General features: G+C 38.7%; 1 protein-coding gene across 1 annotated transcript in view; it reads right to left on the reverse strand.

The window, feature by feature from the left end:
* The window catches only part of LOC126985391 (uncharacterized), a 102131-nt gene that overhangs the window by 74207 nt on the left and 5757 nt on the right, over window positions 1-22167 (reverse strand). The window contains exon 2 of the mRNA XM_050840195.1: window positions 3463-3475. The gene's annotated coding sequence lies outside the window, so the exon portion shown is untranslated. The remainder of the gene's footprint in view (window positions 1-3462; window positions 3476-22167) is intronic.

The raw sequence follows: 22167 nt of genomic DNA on the forward strand, positions 1-22167 counted from the left end.
CAAAGAAAAAGAAGGAGATGGTGCCATGGTCCTTAAATCCTCATTCATGCTTATTATGAGAGAGAGAATGTGCATTAATTTCCATATACTCTTTAATCTCACTTCACTTAAGGGATTAATGTTAAGTTATATCCACGCTTGAGAGAGTGAAAGAGAGAGAGAGAGAGAGAGACAGAACAAACACGGTAAATGGCTTCGTTAAACGTCCACTGTTTCGTTAAAGACGAGAATATTAAACAAAGAGAGAGAGAGAGAGAGAGATGACTTCAGGAAATCTACGCCAGGTTTGATAGTTATTAATGATCTCTTCACTCCCTTCCCTTCCCTTCCCTTCCCTTTCCTTCCCTCCCTTTCCCTTTCCTTCCCTCCATTTACATACCTTCCTTTCCTTTCCTCTCTGCCTTTTCCTTCCTTTCCTCTCCTCTCCTATCCTTCCCTTTTCCCTTCTCTTCCCTTGCCTTCCTTTCATTTTCCTTCTCTTTCCCTTCCTCCATTTCTCTCCCTTTCCTTCCTTCCTCTCCTTTCCTTTCCTTCTCTTTTCTTCCTTTCACTTCACGTCACTTTTCCTGCCCTCACTTTCCCTTCATTTCCGTTTCTTTCATTTCCCTTCCTTTCCCTACGAGAGGATATGATTCAAGTCTTCAAGTATCTGAAAAAGTTCAATAATGTCGATTACTCCAAATTCTTTAAACTGCAAACCAACCTAAGAACTAGAAATAACGGTTTACCCATTCAGTCGAGTCGATGTAACACAGACATTGGAAGGAGTTTCTTTTCAAACCGAGTCATCCGCCACTGGAACAATCTTCCCTCAGAAGTAGTAAATGCGAATACTATCAACTCCTTCAAATGTAGAATCGACCCTCATTTCGCTGCATCGGGAGTGAACTGAATAACGAGGGGCCTTCATCTGCTCCTTAATATCGAGGTGCTTTCATCTGCTCCTTAATATCGAGGTGCTTTCATCTGCTCCTTAATATCGAGGTGCTTTCATCTGCTCCTCAAGCCCCAAGTGGCGGTCGAGCAGATTAAATCACCAAAGCGGGCGACCTCGTAATGAGCCAATAGGCTTTCTGTTGCCTGCATTTCCATGTTTCCATGTTGCCCTTCCCTTCCTTTTCCTTCCCTTACCTTTGTGTTCCTTCCCATTTCTTCGTTTCCCTTTTCACTTGCTTTGCTTTTATTTATTTCCTTTCCCTTTTTTCCTCCCCCTTCGCTTCCTTTCAATTCCTTTCCCTTCCCTTCCCTTCCCCTCCCTTCCTTTCCTTTCCCTTTTCTTGGTTTCTCTTTTCTTCCATTCCCTTCCTTTTGCCTTCCATTCCCTTCCTTTCTCTTCCCTTTCTTTCCTTCCTTCCTTCCTTTTCTTCCTTACCAATATGTTCCTTCCCTTTTCACTTTCTTTTTTTTTTCATTTTCTTTCTTCCCATTCCTTCCCTTTTTCCCTCTCTCCCTTCTCTTCCTATACCTTCCCTCCTTCCTTTCCAGGCCTTTCCCTTCTCTTCCCTTCCTTTCCATTCCCTTCTCCTCCTTTTCCATTCTTTCCCTTCCCTTACCATTTTTTCCTTTCCTTTACCTTTCTTTCCCTTCCCTTGATTAATTTCTTCTTATTTGTTTTTGACGTTGTTGTTGTTGTTGTTGTTGTTGTTGTTGTTGTTGTTGTTGTTGTTATCTTTAATGTAACACAGCGCACATTACATTTCCTTTCTGTGAGGTCTAATGGTGCGCTCTCTCTCTCTCTCTCTCTCTCTCTCTCTCTCTCTCTCTCTCTCTCTCTCTCTCTCTCTCTCTCTCTCTCTCTCTCTCTCTCTCTCTCATAATAAGCATGAAATGAGGATTTAAGGGACCATGGCACCATCTCCCTTCTTTTTCTTTGTCTCTGTCTGTCTGTCTGTCTGTCTTCTGGTTTGAGTGTTTTTAAATTGTCTGTCTGTTTTCTCTCTCTCTCTCTCTCTCTCTCTCTCTCTCTCTCTCTCTCTCTCTCTCTCTCTCTCTCTCTCTCTCTCTCTCTCTCTCTCTCTCTCTCTCTCTCTCTCTCTCTCTCTCTCTCTCTCTCTCTATACACAATTATTATTATTATTATTATTATTATTATTATTATTATTATTATTATTGTTATGCAGTTTATTTTTCTTCTCATACAATTACCCAACATCTTTTTCCTTTCCTTATTCTCCTTTCCTCTCTCTTCCGCATTCTCCTCCTCCTCCTCCTCCTCCTCCTCCTCCTCTCCCCTCTGTGTGATGATATTGCTCCATCTTATGCATGTGTTTATCGTCCTTTTCCTCTATTCTCCTTTCCTTTCTCTTCTCTACATTCGCTTCTTCCTCCTCCTCCTCCTCCTCCTCTTGATGTTCTCTTTCTATGGTTTCTCCTTTCCTCCTCTCTCTCTCTCTCTCTCTCTCTCTCTCTCTCTCTCTCTCTCTCTCTCTCTCTCTCTCTCTCTCTCTCTCTCTCTCTCTCTCTCTCTCTCTCTCTCTCTCTCTCTCTCTCTCTCTCTCTCTCTCTCCATGGATGCTGCACTTTCATAGCGAAGGGAGGAAGGGAAGAGGAGAGGAAGGAAGGAAGGGAAAGAGAGGAAGGAAGGAGAGGGGAGAGGAGGAAGGAAGGGAAGGGGAGGAAGGAAGGGAAGTGAATAGGAAAGGAACAGGAAAAGGGGAGATAAAGAGAGTGAAAGAGAGAGAGAGAGAGAGAGAGTGCTCCGTAAAAATGTTAGTAGTGAACGTTCGTACACACACACACACACACACACACACACACACACACACACACACACACACGCACACACGCACATGGGGGGGTAGTCTTCCTCGCCATCTCTTCTAACCGTTTTTTTTTTCGTTTTTTTTTTTTAATTTTTCTTTTTAGGTAGGAACGAAATGGCTGAATCGAAAACCAGTAAAAGTGAAAGTTGTGAGAAGGAAGAAAAAGGTGAAGAGGAAAAGAAGAAAAAAAAAAAGAAGAAACAAGCAGGTAAAGAATGTAAACAATGCGAAAGCAGATCGAACATTTTCTTTTATCTTTTTCTTTTCTTTCTCTTCTTCTTTCATCCTCCAGTGTATTGTGAGAGAGAGAGAGAGGACGTGTTATGAGAGAAGGAAAATTCGCGAACAGTTTTCACACACACACACACACACACACACACACACACACCTAAACCGGAATCGAACAAGACAAATCCTTAACCAATCCGTAACCGTAACTGGATCCGAATCAACCCTTTTAAACCGATTCCGAACCCAAACTTGCGAAACTTGAACCGATTCCCGCTCCAGGTGAATATGTGAGGTAATTAGGAACTCGAGGCACCTGAGAAACGGCCTGCCAAACTAACTACCTGAAAAGATAATTAGACCACTGTGGGAGCCGTGGGAAACTTACCTGTAATTGCTGTTAACCTCCCCGCCGCTCCGCCAAGGTATCGAGCTATTGATTGGATTACCTGAGCCACTGGTTGATGTTTACCTGCGCGTGTTACCTGTGGATTGAGAAGGAGGTTGAAGGTGATATTGATGATGATAATAATAATCATAATAATAATAATAATAATAATAATAATAATAATAATATGTACTTACAATAATGAAAATAAAGAAATTGAAAGAAGAGCAGAAAAAAAAAAAGAAGGAAGAAACTGGAGATTAGACGAAGGAAGAAAGAAAAACGAAGGAAGAGAAAAACCGAAGAGAAAAAAGAAAAAAACGGAAGTATAAAAGAAGAAATAAAGAAAAGTGATTAATAAGAATAAGACGAGAAAAGGAGGAGGAAAAAAAAGGAAAGAAAAAAGGAGGACAAAATGAAAGAAAAGAACAGATTAACAACTCAAAAAAAAAAAAAACACAGCAAACATGGAAACATGGACTAGCAGACAGCAGAAAGCCTTTTGGCTCATTACAAGGCTGCCTGCATTCAGTGATTTAATCAATCCGTTAGCCATTGGAGAGGCCTGCAGGGAAGGATTAAAGCACGGAGTAGAAAGAGGAAGAGGGAGAAGAAGAAGAAAAAAAGAAGAAAAGGAAAAATATTAGCTGCGAAGATAAGTAAGACAAGTTAACTAAGATATTAATAGCATTACCTGAGACACCCACTACTGTTTACCTGCCCGTGCTAAACCTCAAGGGATTATTAATGATCCCTTACACCTGAGCTGATTAAGATGAAGGAATATTGATTAGATTAAATAATGTTGTTTTTGTTTTTGTTTTCTTATTAACTTATTCCATTTTATATTATCTTTTATTTTATTTTATTTTTCTACTGTATGTTTATTTGTTTTTCCTCTTCTATCCTTCCTTTACCTTCTTTTCCTATCGTCATCTTCTTCTCTTCCTCCTCCTCCTCCTCCTCCTCCTCTTCCATCTCCTTCCCCTCCTCTTCCATCTCCTTCCCCTCCTCTTCAAACTCCTAATAATCTCATTTTATGGTTTCTCTTCGCCTTCTTCGTAATTAACATTCTCTCTCTCTCTCTCTCTCTCTCTCTCTCTCTCTCTCTCTCTCTCTCTCTCTCTCTCTCTCTCTCTCTCTCTCTCTCTCTCTCTCTCTCTCTCTCTCGTTAAGGAAGACAGCACAAAAGGGGAAAAAAAGTAAAAAGAAAAAAATCCCGGAACTCACTGCTCAAAAATAATAATAATAATAAAAAATAAATAAAAGGGCAGTGTTCGCCAAAGAGTGTTCTCGATTATTAATGGTAGAGTTTACGGTAAAGGAATTTTTATTATTTGGAGCCGGGAAATACAGAGAAAAAAACATTCCAATTTTTTTTACTATGTTTCTTTTTTTATATTCCATTTTTCTCGGCATTTTCGCTTCAACCTTTTTTTTGTCCTGTGTTTCCTCTGTATTTTTCTTTTATCCTTTTCTTTTATCCTTTTCTTTTATCCTTTTACATGTTATTTTCTTCATTATTTTTTCGTTTCCTTTCCTTTGTCTTCATTCTTTTCGCTTAACTTAATTATCATATATCACTCATTAACTATTCCTTCTATAATTATTTTTCACTGTTCATTTTTCTCCTTCGCATATTGTTATTCATTTATTTCTACTTCTACTTTTCTGCTTTTTATTATTTTACCTTTTTTTTCCTTTCACATATGATCTTTATTTTTTCAAACATATTTTCTCACATTTTTCCATTTTTTTTTAATCATTTCTACTTTACTTTTACTTTTCCTCAACTATTCTTTTTTTCTGCATATTTTATACATCTCTCTTACTCATGTTTTCTACTTGTACATTTCTACTTCTACTTTATTTCCTACTTTTCATGATTTCAACCTTTTTTTTTTTTACAGTACAGGGAGCAACTCAAGGGCAACACAAAGAAACGGTAGAAAAAAAAAGGCCCGCCAGTCATTGCATATCAGTCAAACTATTCATTTTTTTTTTTTTTACATATCTTCCACTTGTCATTTTTTTACATATCTTCCACTTGTCATTTTTTTTTTACATATCTTCCACTTGTCTTTTTTTTTTTTACATATCTTCCACTTGTCATTTTTTTTACATATCTTCCACTTGTCATTTTTTGTACATATTTTCCACTTGTCATTTTTTTTACATATCTTCCACTTGTCATTTTTTTTACATATCTTCCACTTGTCATTTTTTTTTACATATCTTCCACTTGTCATTTTTTTTACATATCTTCCACTTGTCAATTTTTTTTTTACATATCTTCCACTTGTCATTTTTTACATATCTTCCACTTGTCATTTTTTTACATATCTTCCACATGTCATTTTTTTACATATCTTCCTTGTCATTTTTTTATATCTTCCAATTGTCATTTTTTTTACATATCTTCCACTTGTCATTTTTTTTTACATATCTTCCACTTGTCATTTTTTTTACATATCTTCCACTTGTCATTTTTTTTACATATCTTCCACTTGTCATTTTTTTACATATCTTCCACTTGTCATTTTTTTTACATATCTTCCACTTGTCAATTTTTTTTTTACATATCTTCCACTTGTCATTTTTTTTACATATCTTCCATTTGTCATTTTTTTTACATATTTTCCACTTGTCATTTTTTTTTTACATATCTTCCACTTGTCATTTTTTTACATATCTTCCACTTGTCATTTTTTTACATATCTTCCACTTGTCATTTTTTTACATATCTTCCACTTGTCATTTTTTTTACATATCTTCCACTTGTCATTTTTTTTACATATCTTCCACTTGTCATTTTTTTTACATATCTTCCACTTGTCATTTTTTTTTTACATATCTTCCACTTGTCATTTTTTTTTACATATCTTCCACTTGTCATTTTTTTACATATCTTCCACTTGTCATTTTTTTTACATATCTTCCACTTGTCTTTTTTTTTACATATCTTCCACTTGTCTTTTTTTTCATATCTTCCACTTGTCATTTTTTTTACATATCTTCCACTTGTCATTTTTTTAAGTATCTTACACTTGTCATTTTTTACATATCTTCCACTTGTCATTTTTTTACATATCTTCCACTTGTCATTTTTACATATCTTCCACTTTTCATTTTTTTAGATATCTTACAATTGTCAATTTTTTTTTTTACATATCTTCCACTTGTCATTTTTTTTTACATATCTTCCACTTGTAATTTTTTTTACATATCTTACACTTGTAATTTTTTAACATATCTTCCAATTGTCATTTTTTTACATATCTTCCACTTGTCATTTTTACATATCTTCCACTTGTCATTTTTACATATCTTCCACTTGTCATTTTTTTACATATCTTCCTTGTCATTTTTTTTTTACATATCTTCCACTTGTCATTTTTTTACATATCTTCCACTTGTCATTTTTTTACATATCTTCCACTTGTCATTTTTTTTACATATCTTCCACTTGTCATTTTTTTACATATCTTCCACTTGTCATTTTTTTTACATATCTTCCACTTGTCATTTTTTTACATATCTTCCACTTGTCATTAGCTTAACTTCATGTGTAATTTCAGATATATATTTCATTTTTCTCAATATCTAATTCTGTTATTTATATTTATTTTCTTTTTCTTGTGAAGTTAACGTTAAGTCACGTATGATTTCCTATCTATTCCATTTTTAATATTAACTTTTCTCTTTCCCTATTTTCCAGTCTTCGTCGTTGAGCAGACTTCAGGTGAACGCAGGTAAGCTTGAAGGTGTTTACGTTAATTAGTCGACACCTGAAGTATGATTAACAGGTGCGATTAGCAAGTAAGATTAAGAAGAGCAATTCATAAGTGAGAATAATGAGCATGGTAAACAGGAGTATGTAGACAGATAGAAAGATAGAGTAAAGGAGTACATAGAAGAAAAATGTGAAGAAGAAGAAGAAGGATAAAGAAAAAGAAAAGAAGAAGAAAAAATAGAAGAACAAAATGAGTAAATAGGAAGAAAAGATGAAAACGAAGATAAATAGGAGGAGTATGTAGATAAATAAGAAGATGGACAAATAGATAGATAGATAGATAGAAGATAGATAGACAGACAGAGAGATAGATAGATAGATAGAGAGAGAGAGAGAGAGAGAGAGAGAGAGAGAGAGAGAGAGACTGCAACACAATATAACACTGAAACTTCCCCAACGCAACGGCACAAACTTCTGCCCGACAAAGAGGACAAACTGCAACATACGACCCACGACTTCGCAACACACACCTGCGCACATACACACACACACACACACACACACACACACACACACACACACACACACACACACACACACACACACACACACACACACACCGCGAAAGGCGACAGGTAAATCCAGGTGAAGGGGGAGTAGGGGAGAAGGAGGAGGAGGAGGAGGTGAAGGAGAGGAGGAGGAGTCGAATATAAGGGGAAAAATAAAGAAAATGAAGGAAAAGTAGAAAGAATAATGGAGTAGAAGGAAAAGATGAAGAAGAAGAAGGATAAAAAAAAGGAAGAGTAAATAGGAAGAAAAATGAAAACGAAGAAAAGTCGGAAAAAATATAGAGAAGGAGGAAGAGGAGGAGGAGAGTAAAAAGGAAGAAATAATGAAGATAAGAAAATAGAAAGAATAAAGAGGAAGAGTAAATAGGAAAAAAGAATGAAAACAAAAAATATGAAGAATTATAAAGGAGGCGGGGAAGGAGGAGGAGGAAGAGATTATGCGGCTCAGTCCTTGTCACCTGAACACAATGGATATTAAGATATTAGAATCCGTTCAGAGGAGGATGACCAAGATGAATCACGCCTTTAAGAAACTTGCCATATGAGGAAGACTTAAACATTAATACCTTCATTCTCTAAAAAGGCGAAGGGTGCGGGGAGACTTGATTGAAATTTATAAATGGATGAAGGGCTAAAATAAGGGTGATGTTGATATGGTTTTGGTGGTAAGAGAGCCAGATAGGACACGTAGCAATGGGTTTTAGTTAGATAAATTCAGATTCAACAAAGACATAGGTGAGAATTGGTGTACCAGGAGATGTTAGGTTTACAGGAGCTGTCTTATGTAGGCCTACCGGATTCTAGCAGACTTCTTTTGTTTTTATGTAGAAGGAGGAGGAGGAAGAGGAGGAAAAAGAAGAAGAAAAATCAACTAAAAAAAAAAAAACATTGATTAGAGAATATCGGAACAAAAATAAAAAGATGAAAAAAATGTTTGTGGAGGAAAGAGGTATTTAGGTCTCTCTCTCTCTCTCTCTCTCTCTCAAACAGCACTTTTGCCCTAACATGGAGAAATGGGGAGGGAAGGGAGAGGAAAGGAAAAGGGAAGGGGGAGGAAGGGGAAGTGGGGAAGGGGAGAAAAAAATTAAAAAGTGTAAAGGGGAAGGTGGGAAGAGGAGGGGAGATGGGGAGGAAGGAGAAGGGGAAAAGGAAGGAAGGTGAGGAAGGGTGGAAAAGGAAGAAGGGAAAGAGGAAGCTGGGAAGAGGAGTGGGAAGGGAAGGGAAGGGGTAGAGAAAAAGGTAAAGAATAGGAAAGGGAAGAGGAATTAAAGGGAAGGAGGGTGGAAGGAAAGGAAAGAGGAGAGGAAGGGGAGTAAGGGGAGGGAGGTGAAGAGAAAGGGAGGAAGGAATAAAGGGAAGGGAAAGGAGGAAGAGGAGAGGGGGGGGGGTAAGGGAGTGTTAGTTTTTTTTTCTTTTCTTTTTTATTTCGTTCCGTCACGCTCAGCTTCACCGTTTTTGGGGCGAGTTTGTATCTCTCTCTCTCTCTCTCTCTCTCTCTCTCTCTCTCTCTCTCTCTCTCTATCTATCCATCTATCAATATTTATTTGTTTCTATCTATCTATCTGTCTATCTGTTTCATCTCTCTCTCTCTCTCTCTCTCTCTCTCTCTCTCTCTCTCTCATACACACTTTCTTTTTCTTTTTTTCTTTTTTTTTCTGTCGCCCTTTGATCCGGTGTTTCGAATTGAGTGTTCTATTTGTTTCTCTCTTTTATTGTTTCTTTTTTATCCTTGCTTTCTTTTTTTACTTTATTTTATTTTCAGGATTTTTTCACCTCCGTTCCTCCCTTCAACCTTTTCTTCCGTCCTAATTTTTCCTCCGTCCTTTTCTTTTTCCTTTTATTTATTTTCCCTCATTATTTTCGCTTTCTCCTTTATTTTCATTCTTTATTTTCTTGCCCTCTGATGTTTGGCTTCGGCTTTTTCTACTTTTTTTTTTCCATTTCCTTTTTCTTCTTTTTCTCTGATTTCCTCCTTTCTTTTATTTTCTGTTTTTTTTTTTTTTTTTTGTCTTTCTCTATTTTTTCCTAATCTTTTTTGGTGCTGTTTAATATTGATTTTTCTTGGTATTTCATTTATTTTAATTATTTCATTTATTTATTTATTTATTTTATTTATTTATTTATTTTTATTTATTTCATTTATTTATTTATTTATTTTATCTTATTTATTTATTTTATTTATTTTATTTTATTCATTTATTTTATTATATATATTTTTTTTTCTATCGCTTCTTGGTGCCGTTTATGATAGATTTTTCCCTTGTTTTTCATTTGTTTTCTTTATTTTCTTTCGCTTCCTCTCTTATATTTTCCTTGTAATTTTGGTTTCCTTTCTCCTATTTTAACTTTTAACTTTTTCTATTCTATCTAATATTACCAATTACTTTTCATTACTACTTTTTTTTCTCATTTTCCTCTTCATTTTACTTCCCTGTTTTCTCTTTTTTTTATATATAAACTCATTTTTGTCCCTTTTCTTCCCTTTTCTTTTTTCCTTAACGTTTTCTAATGATCCTGTTTTTTTTATTATTTTTTACTTGCTCTTTCCTCCTTTTCCATGCTTTCCTTTTTTTCGTCTCCTTTTACTGCTGTTTTTTTTTTACTTACTTTCTTCTCCTTTTTCATTTTTTCCTTCTTTTCTTTTAGTCTCCTCTTTAAAAACATTCACTCTCTTTTACTTCCCTTTTGTCTATGGCTCTACGGTGCCACTGTTTGTAATCTATTTTCTTACTTTTTCTTCCCCTTTTCCTTCTTTTCAATTCGTTTTCCTGAGCCTTTTATTTCATTCAGCAATTGTCCAGTTTCTATATTTGTTTTCCTTTTTCTTTCTCTTCTCCCTTTCTCCTCGTTTTCTGCTTTTCTTTCTTTTAAACTTTTTCCTTCTCCTTCCCTTCTTCCCTATTTTCGCTCCCTCTTTTTCAACCACTCGACAGACAATTATTATTTTTTCAGGAGGAGGAGGAGGAGGAGGAGGAGGAGGAGGAGGAGGAGGAGGAGGAGGGGGAAAAGGAGGAGGAGGAGGAGGAGGAAGAGAAGAGGTTTGTTATCCTCCTCTCTCTCTCTCTCTCTCTCTCTCTCTCTCTCTCTCTCTCTCTCTCTCTCTCTCTCTCTCTCTCTCTCTCTCTCTCTCTCTCTCTCTCTCTCCCAGCGGTACTTTTTCCAGAGTATTTTTTTTCCTCCTTTTTTCCTCCCAGTGTTGTCATGCGAGCTTGCTTGCTTTTTTTTTTTCTTTCTTTACTTTGCTTTCTCTTGCATTCTGACTATATATTTTTTGTTGTTTTCCTTTCATATTGTTAAAGTTTATCTCGTATTTCTTATGCCTTTTATTTTTTTTACTCTCTCTCTCTCTCTCTCTCTCTCTCTCTCAATGGTAAGAAGGGTGAAAAAAAAGAGAAAAAGAGAAGCTTATTATCTTTGTACTCCGTCCGTATCGATCTATGTTCTAGAAGTACACACACACACACACACACACACACACACACATGGGACTGTACGAGCATAACGCCGTTCTCTTATATCACAACTAGGTAAATACACACACACATACACACACACACACACACACACACACACATTGTCTCTTAGGCGTTAATTTGACGGGAAATTAAAGAGTGGGAAGGAAATGGCCACGAGGAGGAAGGAGGAGGTGGAAGAGGAGGAGAAGGAGGAGAAGGAGGAGGAGGAGGAGGAGGAGGAGGAGTGGAGGAGGAGAGACAAAGAGAAAAAAAGGAGGAGGAGAAATATGAACAAACAAAGATAAATAAATGCAAATCAGGCGGATTGAGAAAAGAAGAAGAAAAAAGAAGAGGTGGAGGAGGTGGAAGAAAGAAAAAGAAAGAAACAATAGAAAAAAAAGATAGTTACAGAGGAAGAAAATAAAAAAAAGGGAAGAAGAGGAAACGAAGAAGAAGAAAGGAAAACAGGAGGAAGGGGAGAAGGAGGATTGTGAAGAGGAGGGAAAGGAAGAGGAAGAGAATAAAGAGGACACAAAGGAGAAATGAAGAGGAGAAAAAAGAGGATGATAAAATGGAAGAGAGGAAATGAGGAAAAGGAAGAGGAGGAAGAGTAGGAGGAGGAGGAAGAGGAAGAGGAAGAGGAGGAGTGGGAGGAAGAGGAGGAGGAGGAGGAGTAGGAGGAGGAGGAATAATGAACAGACAGAACAGCGAAATTAACCCTTACAAAACTACGTGACACATCCCCTACCCACCATCTCTCTCTCTCTCTCTCTCTCTCTCTCGCTATTGGTTTGTTTAGCGCATTGCAGGAGAGCGATTCTTGACGCCTATTGGTGGACGCTTCGGCCAATCACAGTGACGCACGTGTCTCTTCATTCACGGGAGGAGGAGGAGGAGGACGAAGAAGAAGAAGAAGAAGAAGAAGAAGAAGTGCGGGTGGAAGTGGACGTAGAGGAAGAGCAAAAGGAAGAGGAAGAGGAGGTGCGGGTGGAGGTGGAAGAAGAGGAGGAGGAGGAGGAGGAGGAGGAGAAGGAGATATGAGTTGTGAATAATAGGAAAGAGAGAGAGAGAGAGATAGAGAGACAGACAGAGATAGAGAGAGAGATGACGAAAAGAAAAGGAAGATTTATGATCAGCTAATAAATAATGAAGGGTAAAAAGGAGAAGAAGGAGGAAGTGGCAGAGGAGGAGGAGGAGTAAAGTAGGTTGAGAGGAGAGAGAGAGAGAGAGAGAGAGAGAGAGAGAGTTTTGACATAGATAAGGGAAGAGAAAAAATGAGGGAAGTGTGAAGAAGAAGAAGAAGAAGAAATATAGCAGAAGGAAAAGAGAAAGAAGGATAAGAAAAAAAAATATGGGAATATTAAAAGAAAAGGAAGAAGAAAATAGAATAGAAAGAGGAAGAGAAGGAAGAGAAGAGGAGATTAGACAAGAATTAAAGAGTTAGCGAAGATGAGGAAAAAGCAGAGAAGAGAAGGAGGAGGAAAAGAATGAAGGAAAAGAAGAAAATAAATAAAAGGGGAGATAGTAAACGGTAAGAAGGATGAAGGGGTGACAGGGTGAAAGGTAGGAAGATTAAAGGTGGGGGAGGGGAGAAGAGGGGAGATATATCAATGAGGGAAGGGGTGAAGAAGGGTGAAGGTTGAGGGGAATGTGTGATGGGTAAAAGAGGAAGAGAGGGAAAAAGAAATGGGAGAAAGAGGGACAGTAAAGGGAAAAGATAAGTATGGAGTATGAGGAAAAGGGAAACGAGAGGGAAAAGGTAGAGAAAATGGGTAATATAGAAAAGGGAAATAAATGAAAAAAATGAAGAGGAATAAGAAACAAAGCGAAAAGGGAAGTGAGGGAAAAGAAGGATGTAAAGAGAAAGGGTAATAGGAGGGGAAGGGGAAGGAGGGAAAGAGAGAGATGATGGGGAGAACTGGACGTGTTGGGGAAGAATGGGAAATATAGGGGAAGGGGAAAACGGAAAGTGGAGGGGAGGATAAAGAGGGAAGTAAAAGGAAAAATGGGTGTGACCGGAATATGAATGGGGAGGAAGGGAAAAGGGTGAAGAAGGGGAAAGTAAAGAGGGATAGGAGTGAATGGTGAAAGAAGGGAATAAGTGAAACGGAAGGATGAATAAGGAAGTGAAGGAAAAAAAGAGCAAACATAAAGTGAATCGAAAGGAGTAAAAAGGAAAAGGCGTAGGAAAATAGTTAAGAGTCAAGTGAAGAGAGGGAAAGAAAGTGAGCGAAATATGAAAGGAAATAGAAAGTGAAGGGGAAAAGAGAAATAGTAAAAAAAATATGAATGAGTAAATAGAGAAACTGGGGATGGGAAAGATGTTAAACCAGCATTGAAGGGAGAAGAGAGGGATTTAAATGAAGAGGGGGAAGGGAAGGAGAGTGAGATAGGAATAGATAATGAGGTGAAAGGGTAAGAGGAAAAAGTGATAATGGAAGGGGTGATGGGGGAAAGGGTTGAGGGAAGGGAGGGAAGTAGGAAAATAAAAAGGTGAGGTTGATTAGCTGTATACACCTGTTCACGTGAGTGTGTGTGTGAATACCCTTCACACACACACACACACACACACACACACACACACACGCACACACATCAAGGTAATCGCATTTCGCTCAGGTGTGTCTCGCAGGTAAAGCCAAGACCCGCCTCCAGATTTTCTTTATTTCCCTCCTTCGTCATTACTCTTCGTTTTCTGTTTGTTGTTGTTGTTGTTTTTTGGCCATTTTCTAGTTTTATTTATTATTTTTTTCCTTCTTATTTCTGTTCCTATTCCCCCTTTTCCCTTTCTTTTCCATTCTTCTCCTTACCCCTCTTTGTTTTCACCTTACTTAGCTTCATCATCCATCATTATAATAACTTTTTGTCCTTTATTTTTATTTAATTATTTATTTATTTATTTTTTACTTCCCTCCTTCGTCATCACTTTTTGTTTGATGTTTGTTTTTTGTGAGTTTTTTTTCTGTTTTCCTTTTCTTCCTATTTCTACACTTCCTCCTCCTCCTCCTCCTCCTCTCCTCCTCCTCCTTATCCTCCTCCTCGTTCTTCTTTTTCTCCTCCGGCTACTGATCCTGCTTCATATATTCTCGTCCGTCTCCTCCTCCTCCTCCTCCTCCTCCTCCTCCTCCTCCTCCTCCTCCTCCTCCTTCCAGTCTTAAAAATAAATTGACATGCATAAAAGAAAAAACAATGACGCAGCCTCCTCATCCATCCTCTTTACGTCCCTTGAAGGCGCCGCGCTGTTCAGAAATGTCATCCTCGGCCTCGTCCTTACCCGGGTTGAGGCCGAACTGAACTAAGCTGAACCGAGGCGAATTGAGCTACAGGTTTAATTATACGACGCGCGGAGGAGACTTATAATGAAAACGGGACTAGATACACGAGACTGAAAGGAAGTGGAGCGAGATTACAGACTCAGTGAAAAGAAAATGGAAATAGGTTTAGAGAAAATTGGAAAAAGGAATTAGAGAAGACGCGAAAATATGAGATAAGAAAGAATATATGCAAATACGATTGGAATAAGTGGAAGAGATTGGAACAGACGATTGATAATTATTTGAAATGATGATTAGAAAAAAATAAACTACAAAGAAAGTTTAGAAGAAATCACAGAGTGAGGCCCAACCGCGCTGGTTGGGCCTCACCTGGAGTATGCCGTTCAGTTTTGGTGCCCGTGTTACAGGAAGGATATAGATTCCCTCAAGGCAATACAGAGGAGAATGATAAAAATGATCCAAGGAAGACTAAAAGAGGTTAACTTACATAACTCGGCAACACTTAGTTCGGTATAATAAGACACTTTGGCTTCTCACATCACCTATTTCTAAAGGTCAAAGAGCGGGTCAATCGGGCTGTAATGAGTGTTTCTTCAGGTTCATGGTACAAAAGAAGGGTCAGGATAAGTTCTGAGCTCCGGTTGTTTACGCTTCTCGAAACAAAGACCAAGACTATCTGCGCGTTTTCTGGCGGTGATGCAGTGATTTCTGGGCCGGCGGGTCAGAGCTCACACTTCTCACAGCTGGAGCGACCAAGAAGCGTGTTATTTGATGATTTATTACTTAGGTGTTTATCTCTACCCACGCTACTGACGTTGCATTTTATCGATGTTGAGCTGCATCACCCATTTGTTGGGCCACTCATACAGGTCACCTTAAGGGGCCGTATTACTAAACATTTCGTCGCCCAAGTTCACACGGGGGGCTTCGTGGTGCAGTGGTTAGCACACTCGGCTCACAACCGAGAGCCCGGGTTCGATTCCCGGACGGAGTGGAAAAATTTGGGCGGCATTTCCGATACCATACGCCCCTGTCCACCCAGCAGTGAACGGGTACCAGGTAATAATCGGGGGGGGTCCCGTCTCCTGGGGTCTGTTCCCTTCTCCTATAATTCCTTCCCCTTTTGTCTCTCTCCGGCATATGACCACAGATGTTGCGCCGACTAAACGAAACTTTCTTTCCCAAGTTCACACATTTCACAAGGCATTCGTAGGAGTTTTGGGCATTTCCAGGGGTAGTTTTATGACCCTGGTGGTAGTGTGACCCTTCTTTTGTACCGTGAACTTAAAGAAACGCTCATTAGAACCCGATTGATCCCCTCTTTGACCTTTAGAAATAGTTGGTGTGAGAAGCGAGTGTCTCACAAAACCGACATTAGTTCCTCCTGAAGTATCCTAAGCGTGGCCTTTCAGGTACATCGGTTATAAGAAAAGTATAAAAGAAGGGTTACAAAAGATTAGAGAGAATTTGGAAAGAAAAATAAATAAGTTCATCACTCATTTGTTAGTCCACTCATTCAGGCTATTTAGTTCCTCTTGAAGTAGCTCAGCGTGGCATTTCAGGTACGATGATTACAAGAAAATTATAGGAGGAGGATTTTACGAAAGATTAGACAAGAGAATTTGGAAAGAAGATTAAAAATAAGGATTAAAAGAGATTAGAAAACAGGATTAGAAAAGAAAAAAACTAAAATGAGGATTAGAGGAGATTGAATAATATTAGACAAGAGAATTTGGAAAGAAGATTAAAGACTTGTTCAAAGTTTATAAATAGGGTGATGTTAATAAGGTTCTGGTGGTAAGAGGGCCAGGTAAAACGCGTAACAATGGGTTTAAGTTGGATAAATTCAGATTCAGCAAAGGCACAGGCAAGAGCTGGTTTACTAACAGAGCGGTGGATGAGTGAACAGGCTTACAGTCACGTTGTGTGCCAACACGATAGACACAAGCATGAAAAGGTTTAGATAAACTCATGGACAATATGGATGACTCTCTCTCTCTCTCTCTCTCTCTCTCACACACACACACACACACACACACACACACAGCAGTGCTTCAACAATGCTTCACAAATATCAGAATCCCTTTAACAGTTTACAAAATATAAATTAATAAATGTTGCTGTGGCAGATAAACAAATAAACATGAATAAATAAATAAAAAATATATACATAACTAAAGGCATTGTTTTTGATGTCTCCCTCCAGGGAAATACTTTTGAACGTCATTGATGAAATATTAATTCTTGTATCCCTCGCTTTGTATCTCTCTCTCTATCTATCTCAATTTATTTTTGTCTTTTTCACCCTTTTTTCATCTGTTTCTATATTTCTGTTGTGTAAATTCAGCAAAGCCTGTTACGTGAAATTTCTATCTTTCTTTTTAATATAACGCGTGTGTGTGTGTGTGTGTGTGTGTGTGTGTGTGTGTGTGTGTGTGTGTGTGTGTGTGTGTGTGTGTGCTCACTTAATTGTTTATGTCAAGCTTGTGTATCCAGACTTTTAATATTGCTTTAAAATATTTTCTATAAAACAATGAATTTTTTTTTTTTTTTAGCAAACGAATTTTTCTGTTCATAAATTCCACTGTTCTACTCCTGTTGTGTGTGTGTGTGTGTGTGTGTGTGTGTGTGTGTGTGTGTGTGTGTGTGTGTGTGCGCTCACTTAATTGTTTATGTCAAGCTTGTGTATCCAGACTTTTAATATTGCTTTAAAATATTTTCTATAAAACAATGAATTTTTTTTTTTTTTTAGCAAACGAATTTTTCAGTTCATACATTCCACTGATCTACTCCCCTGTGTGTGTGTGTGTGTGTGTGTGTGTGTGTGTGTGTGTGTGTGTGTGTGTTATCATATTTACTTGTTTACTTGTCCTCTTTCCCTCCCTTGCTGCCTTCATGAGCTTATATTGTAACTTTTCTTAATTAATTTCTTTTTTCATTTCATCTTCCTCAGTCCATCTCTCTGTCTTTACTTTCATTGCCATCATATTTTTGTACCTTGTCTTAATTTCTGTTTTATTTCACCTGCTTGCGTCCATTTCTGAATCCCTGTTTTCTCTTTCCACACTTTTTAATTACTTTCTCTTTACCTGTTACGTTCTACCTTCCTCTATAATTACTTTCCCCAACCTGTTCTATTCTACATTCCTCTCAAATTACCTTCGCTCCACTTTCCTCTACGTTCTGTCCTGTCCCATTTTACCTTCCTGCTCACTCTCTCCACCTGTTCTGAGGCTGTTCCATTCTTCATTCCTCTCAAATAACCTTCGCTCCACCTTCCTCTACGTTCTATCCTGTCCCATTTTACCTTCCTGCTCACTCTCTCCACCTGTTCTATTCTACATTCCTCTCAAATCACCTTCGCTCCACTTTCCTCTACGTTCTATCCTGTCCCATTTTACCTTCCTGCTCACTCTCTCCACCTGTTCCATTCTTCATTCCTCTCAAATAACCTTCGCTACACCTTCCTCTACGTTCTACCCTGTCTCATTTTACCTTCCTGCTCACTCTCTCCACCTGTTCCATTCTTCATTCCTCTCAAATAACCTTCGCTCCACCCTCCTCTACGTTCTGTCCTGTCCCATTTTACCTTCCTGCTCACTCTCTCCACCTGTTCCATTCTTCATTCCTCTCAAATAACCTTCGCTCCACCCTCCTCTACGTTCTGTCCTGTCCCATTTTACCTTAATCTTCCCACTCTCTCCACCTGTTCCTTTCTGCAGTCCTCTCTAGTTACTTTCTCCTCACCTGTTCCGTTTTCCCCTGTGCGGTCCCAGCCAGGTAACATCGCACACCTTTAATATCCAAGTCAGTCTTTCTCTTGTTGCGTTGGCTGTGATTCATCGACTTGCTAATTTTTCGTCGACTTAGTATCAATCGTCGACTTACTGGTAATTCGTTCGTACCCTAAACAAAGATTACCTCGCTGTCTTTGTTTGTTTGTTCACTGGGTTTGTTTTTTGTTGTTGTTTTTTTGCTTCTTTTTTTCTCTTGGTTTTGCTGAGTTTGTGAAGACTCTTCTCCTTGTCCCCCCTCATATCTCACTCGCTCTCTCTCTCTCTCTCTCTCATTTTTGTTAGGAAGGAGAGGCTCTCCTCCTCTTCCTCCTCCTCCTCCTCCTCCTCCTCCTCTTAAAAATAAATAAAGGAAGAAAGAAGAAGGGTTACACATCTTCGCGGGTAGAAGTGTACCTTTGGGAATCTTGGGAAGGCGAGGCGAGCCATACTCCATTCACTGTAACTGGACACTTAAGCCCCGCCCACTACAGTCCCGCAGCCACAAGCGAGCCGTAAGTTAGTATTTTCAGTCGCTTTTGTCATACATCTACTATTTTTAAAGGCCAAAAAGTTTAATTGTGTTTGCTTTTTTTCACGTTTAAGGTACAGAAGCTTCGTCACACTACAACCAGGGTCATAAAACTACCCATGGAAAGCCCACCACAACTCCTAGGAAAGCCTTGTCAAATGGGTGTGCTTGCTCGCCGAAATGTATACGAATATGGCCCCTCACATCCCCTTCACTTTCCCTCACATTCCCCTCACTTTCTCCTTTTTTTTTACAACAAAGGAGACAACTCATGGGCACAAAAAAAGGAAATAATAAAAAAAGTCCACTACTCGCTGTCCCTAAAAAGAATCAAAAGAGGTGGCCGAAAAAGGGGTCAGTTTCGGGAGGAGAGGTGTCCTTACTTTCCCTCACTTTCCCCTCACATTCCCCTCACATTCCCCTCACTTTCACCTCCGGCCCCGCCCGTTCCCCGCACAGTCCCGTCCCTGTCCCTCACATTCCCCTTACTTTCTCCTTACTTCCCCTCACTATCCCTCACATTCACTTCACTTTCTCCTTACATTCCCCCTCTTTACCTTCCCCTCACTTTTCCCCCACATTCCCGCACATTTCCCTCACTTTCCCCCGTTCTTGCCCCTCACCTTCCCATAAGTTTTCCCCCACCAACGATTGCTCAGCAAACTACTGGCGCACGGTATCTCGGGTAACATTCACTATTGGCTTGCGGACTGGCTCTCTGAGCGGAAACAGAGAGTAGTTCTAAATGGTGTTACATCTAACTGGCTTGATGTCAGAAGCGGCGTACCTCAAGGATCAGTGCTTGGCCCCATGCTCTTCTTAATTTATGTTAATGATATCGATGATGGGCTCACTTGCAAAGTATCAAAATTTGCTGATGACACAAAAATTGCTAGTAAAGTAACTGCGACACTCGACGAAGAAGCTTTACAATCAGATCTAGATCGACTTGCACGTTGGGCCAATCAATGGCAAATGAATTTAACGTTGACAAATGTAAAGTGTTGCACATCGGAAAAAATAACAATCGCGTTCGGTACGTAATGAATGGCCAACAACTTTCTGCAGAAAGTAAAGAAAAGGATCTTGGAATCACTATATCAAGCGATTTAAAGCCCGGTCAGCATTGTTCAGAGGTAGTTAAAACTGCAAACAAACTGGTTGGCTTCATCGGACGAGTCTTTAATAATAAATCGGAAAAAGTAATATTAAATCTGTATAATTCGTTGGTTCGACCCCGTCTAGAGTACTGTGTACAGTTTTGGTCTCCCTATTACAGAAAAGACATAGAAAAGTTGGAACGGGTTCAACGAAGAGTAACAAAGATGATTCCTAGGTTGAGAAATTTATCATATGAACAAAGGCTTAAAGAAGTAAATTTATTCAGCCTATCAAAATGAAGAATGCGAGGCGATCTAATAGAAGTGTTTAAAATGTTTAAAGGATTCAGTGATATTAATGCGGAAGATTACTTTACAATTGATCGATCAAATAGAACAAGAAGAAATCACAATTTGAAGATAAGTGGTAAAAGATTCTCGTCGCACGAAGCTAAACACTTCTTCTTCAATCGAGTTGTTAATGTTTGGAACTCTCTATCCTGTGATGTCGTTGATAGTACAACAGTTACGGCCTTCAAGAATAGATTTGACAAGTATTTTGAATCCAACCAGCAACTAAGATATTACTCATTGTCGTAATAACGTTAAGTTATTTCGAATACTGGTGTCCTTGTCCGCTTTTATCGCCCGGTTAGTGGTAGCAGTAATGGTAGTTCTTTCCTCTTTCCTACAAATTTCCATGCAGTTTTTCCATGCTGCATGGTTCTTTTTCCTTTCCTGCCAGCTTTGGTTGGAGGGATGGGGTGGGAGGAGCCTTCGCCTTTGCTGTCCTTCATCTTCCACCTTTGATTAGATAGTTAGTGAAGCTTGTCACAAACAGCCTCGTTCTTCCTTTGTGTTCCCTTATTCCCCTTCACTTTCCCCTTACATTCCCCTCACTTTACCCTCAGACCACCCTCACCTACTACAGAAAAAGGTAAACTGGGAGGGGGGGAAAATTTACACTAACAGGTAAAGGGTGAGCTATATGAATTAATATCACCTTACCTGTACCCAGCGAGATGTTAAGTAAGGAAGGGTGATGGAAACGAGCACAGAGGCTAAGCGTAGATTGCTCTGTTATGAGAAACCCGCAGTATAAAGGACCCACACGCACCTGAGAGTGAGTTAATTGGGGAGTGGCGTGACAGGTAAAGGGACAGGTGTGGGAAGGAGGAAGGGGGCAGGTGTGTGCGTGTGTGTGTGTGTGTGTGTGTGTGTGAGGGTATAAATTATTTGCCTGATATAATAGTAGTAGTAGTAAATGTAGTGGTAGTATAAATAGCAGTAGTAGTAGTAGTAGTAGTAGTAGTAGTAGTAGTAGTAGTAGTAGTAACGCCTAGTTTTTACTTTTCTTTTGCTTATTTATTTACAAGAGAATCATGTTGCTTTAATTTTCTTTCTTTTTTCTATTTCTTGCATATAATTCTTCACCTGCTTCATTTCGTAAAAGTAGTAGTAGTAGTAGTAGTAGTAGTAGGAGCATCAGTAGTAGTAGAAGTTACATAAGAGACAGAAGAATCTCACCTATTCACCTGTATTTACCTGGCGTCTCGAAATCAATGAATAGCAATACCTGGCAACCTCATCCCTATACGGCGGGACAGACAGACTAGGAAAAAAAAATCTATACCGTCAATAAATAAACAATAAATGCCTGAATAACTCAACAGATGGCGCGCGCTTCCCAGAACTATAAACGCCAGACTCTAACCTTTTCCCGATGTTTATATATTCATTTTATTTTTCCACTTGAATGTTCCCTAATGGATTGGCGCGACACGAAGCATTAGAAAAATATTGATACGAGATTGTTATTGATATTATTGTTGTTATTATTATTGTTATTATTATTATTGTTGGTGGTGTTGTTGTTGTTGTTGTTGTTGTTTTCTCTATTAATGCAGAAATTATGATCGGAAAAATCATCAGAGAGAGAGAGAGAGAGAGAGAAAATAACACCAGAAAATTAATTAAACGGAACAAAACAAATATATGAAAAATTATGAAAACGAGAGAGAGAGAGAGAGAGAGAGAGAGAGAGAGAGAGAGAGAGAGAGAGAGAGAGAGAGAGAGAGAGAGAGAGAGAGAGAGAGAGAGAGAGAGAGAGAGAGAGAGAGAGAGAGAGAGAGAGAGAGAAATAACACCAGAAAATTAATTAAAAGGAACAAAAACAAACATATGAAAAAAATATAAAAAACGAGAGTGAATGAGAGAGAGAGAGAGAGAGAGAGAGAGAGAGAGAGAGAGAGAGAGAGAGAGAGAGAGAGAGAATCGCTTATCAATAAATGAATCTGTGTTTTTATCTTCGGTTAGTTTGCCCTCCTTGTGTGTGTGTGCGTGTGTGTGTGT

Source organism: Eriocheir sinensis, chromosome 59, assembly GCF_024679095.1.
Source record: "Eriocheir sinensis breed Jianghai 21 chromosome 59, ASM2467909v1, whole genome shotgun sequence".
NCBI classification, from domain to species: domain Eukaryota; kingdom Metazoa; phylum Arthropoda; class Malacostraca; order Decapoda; family Varunidae; genus Eriocheir; species Eriocheir sinensis.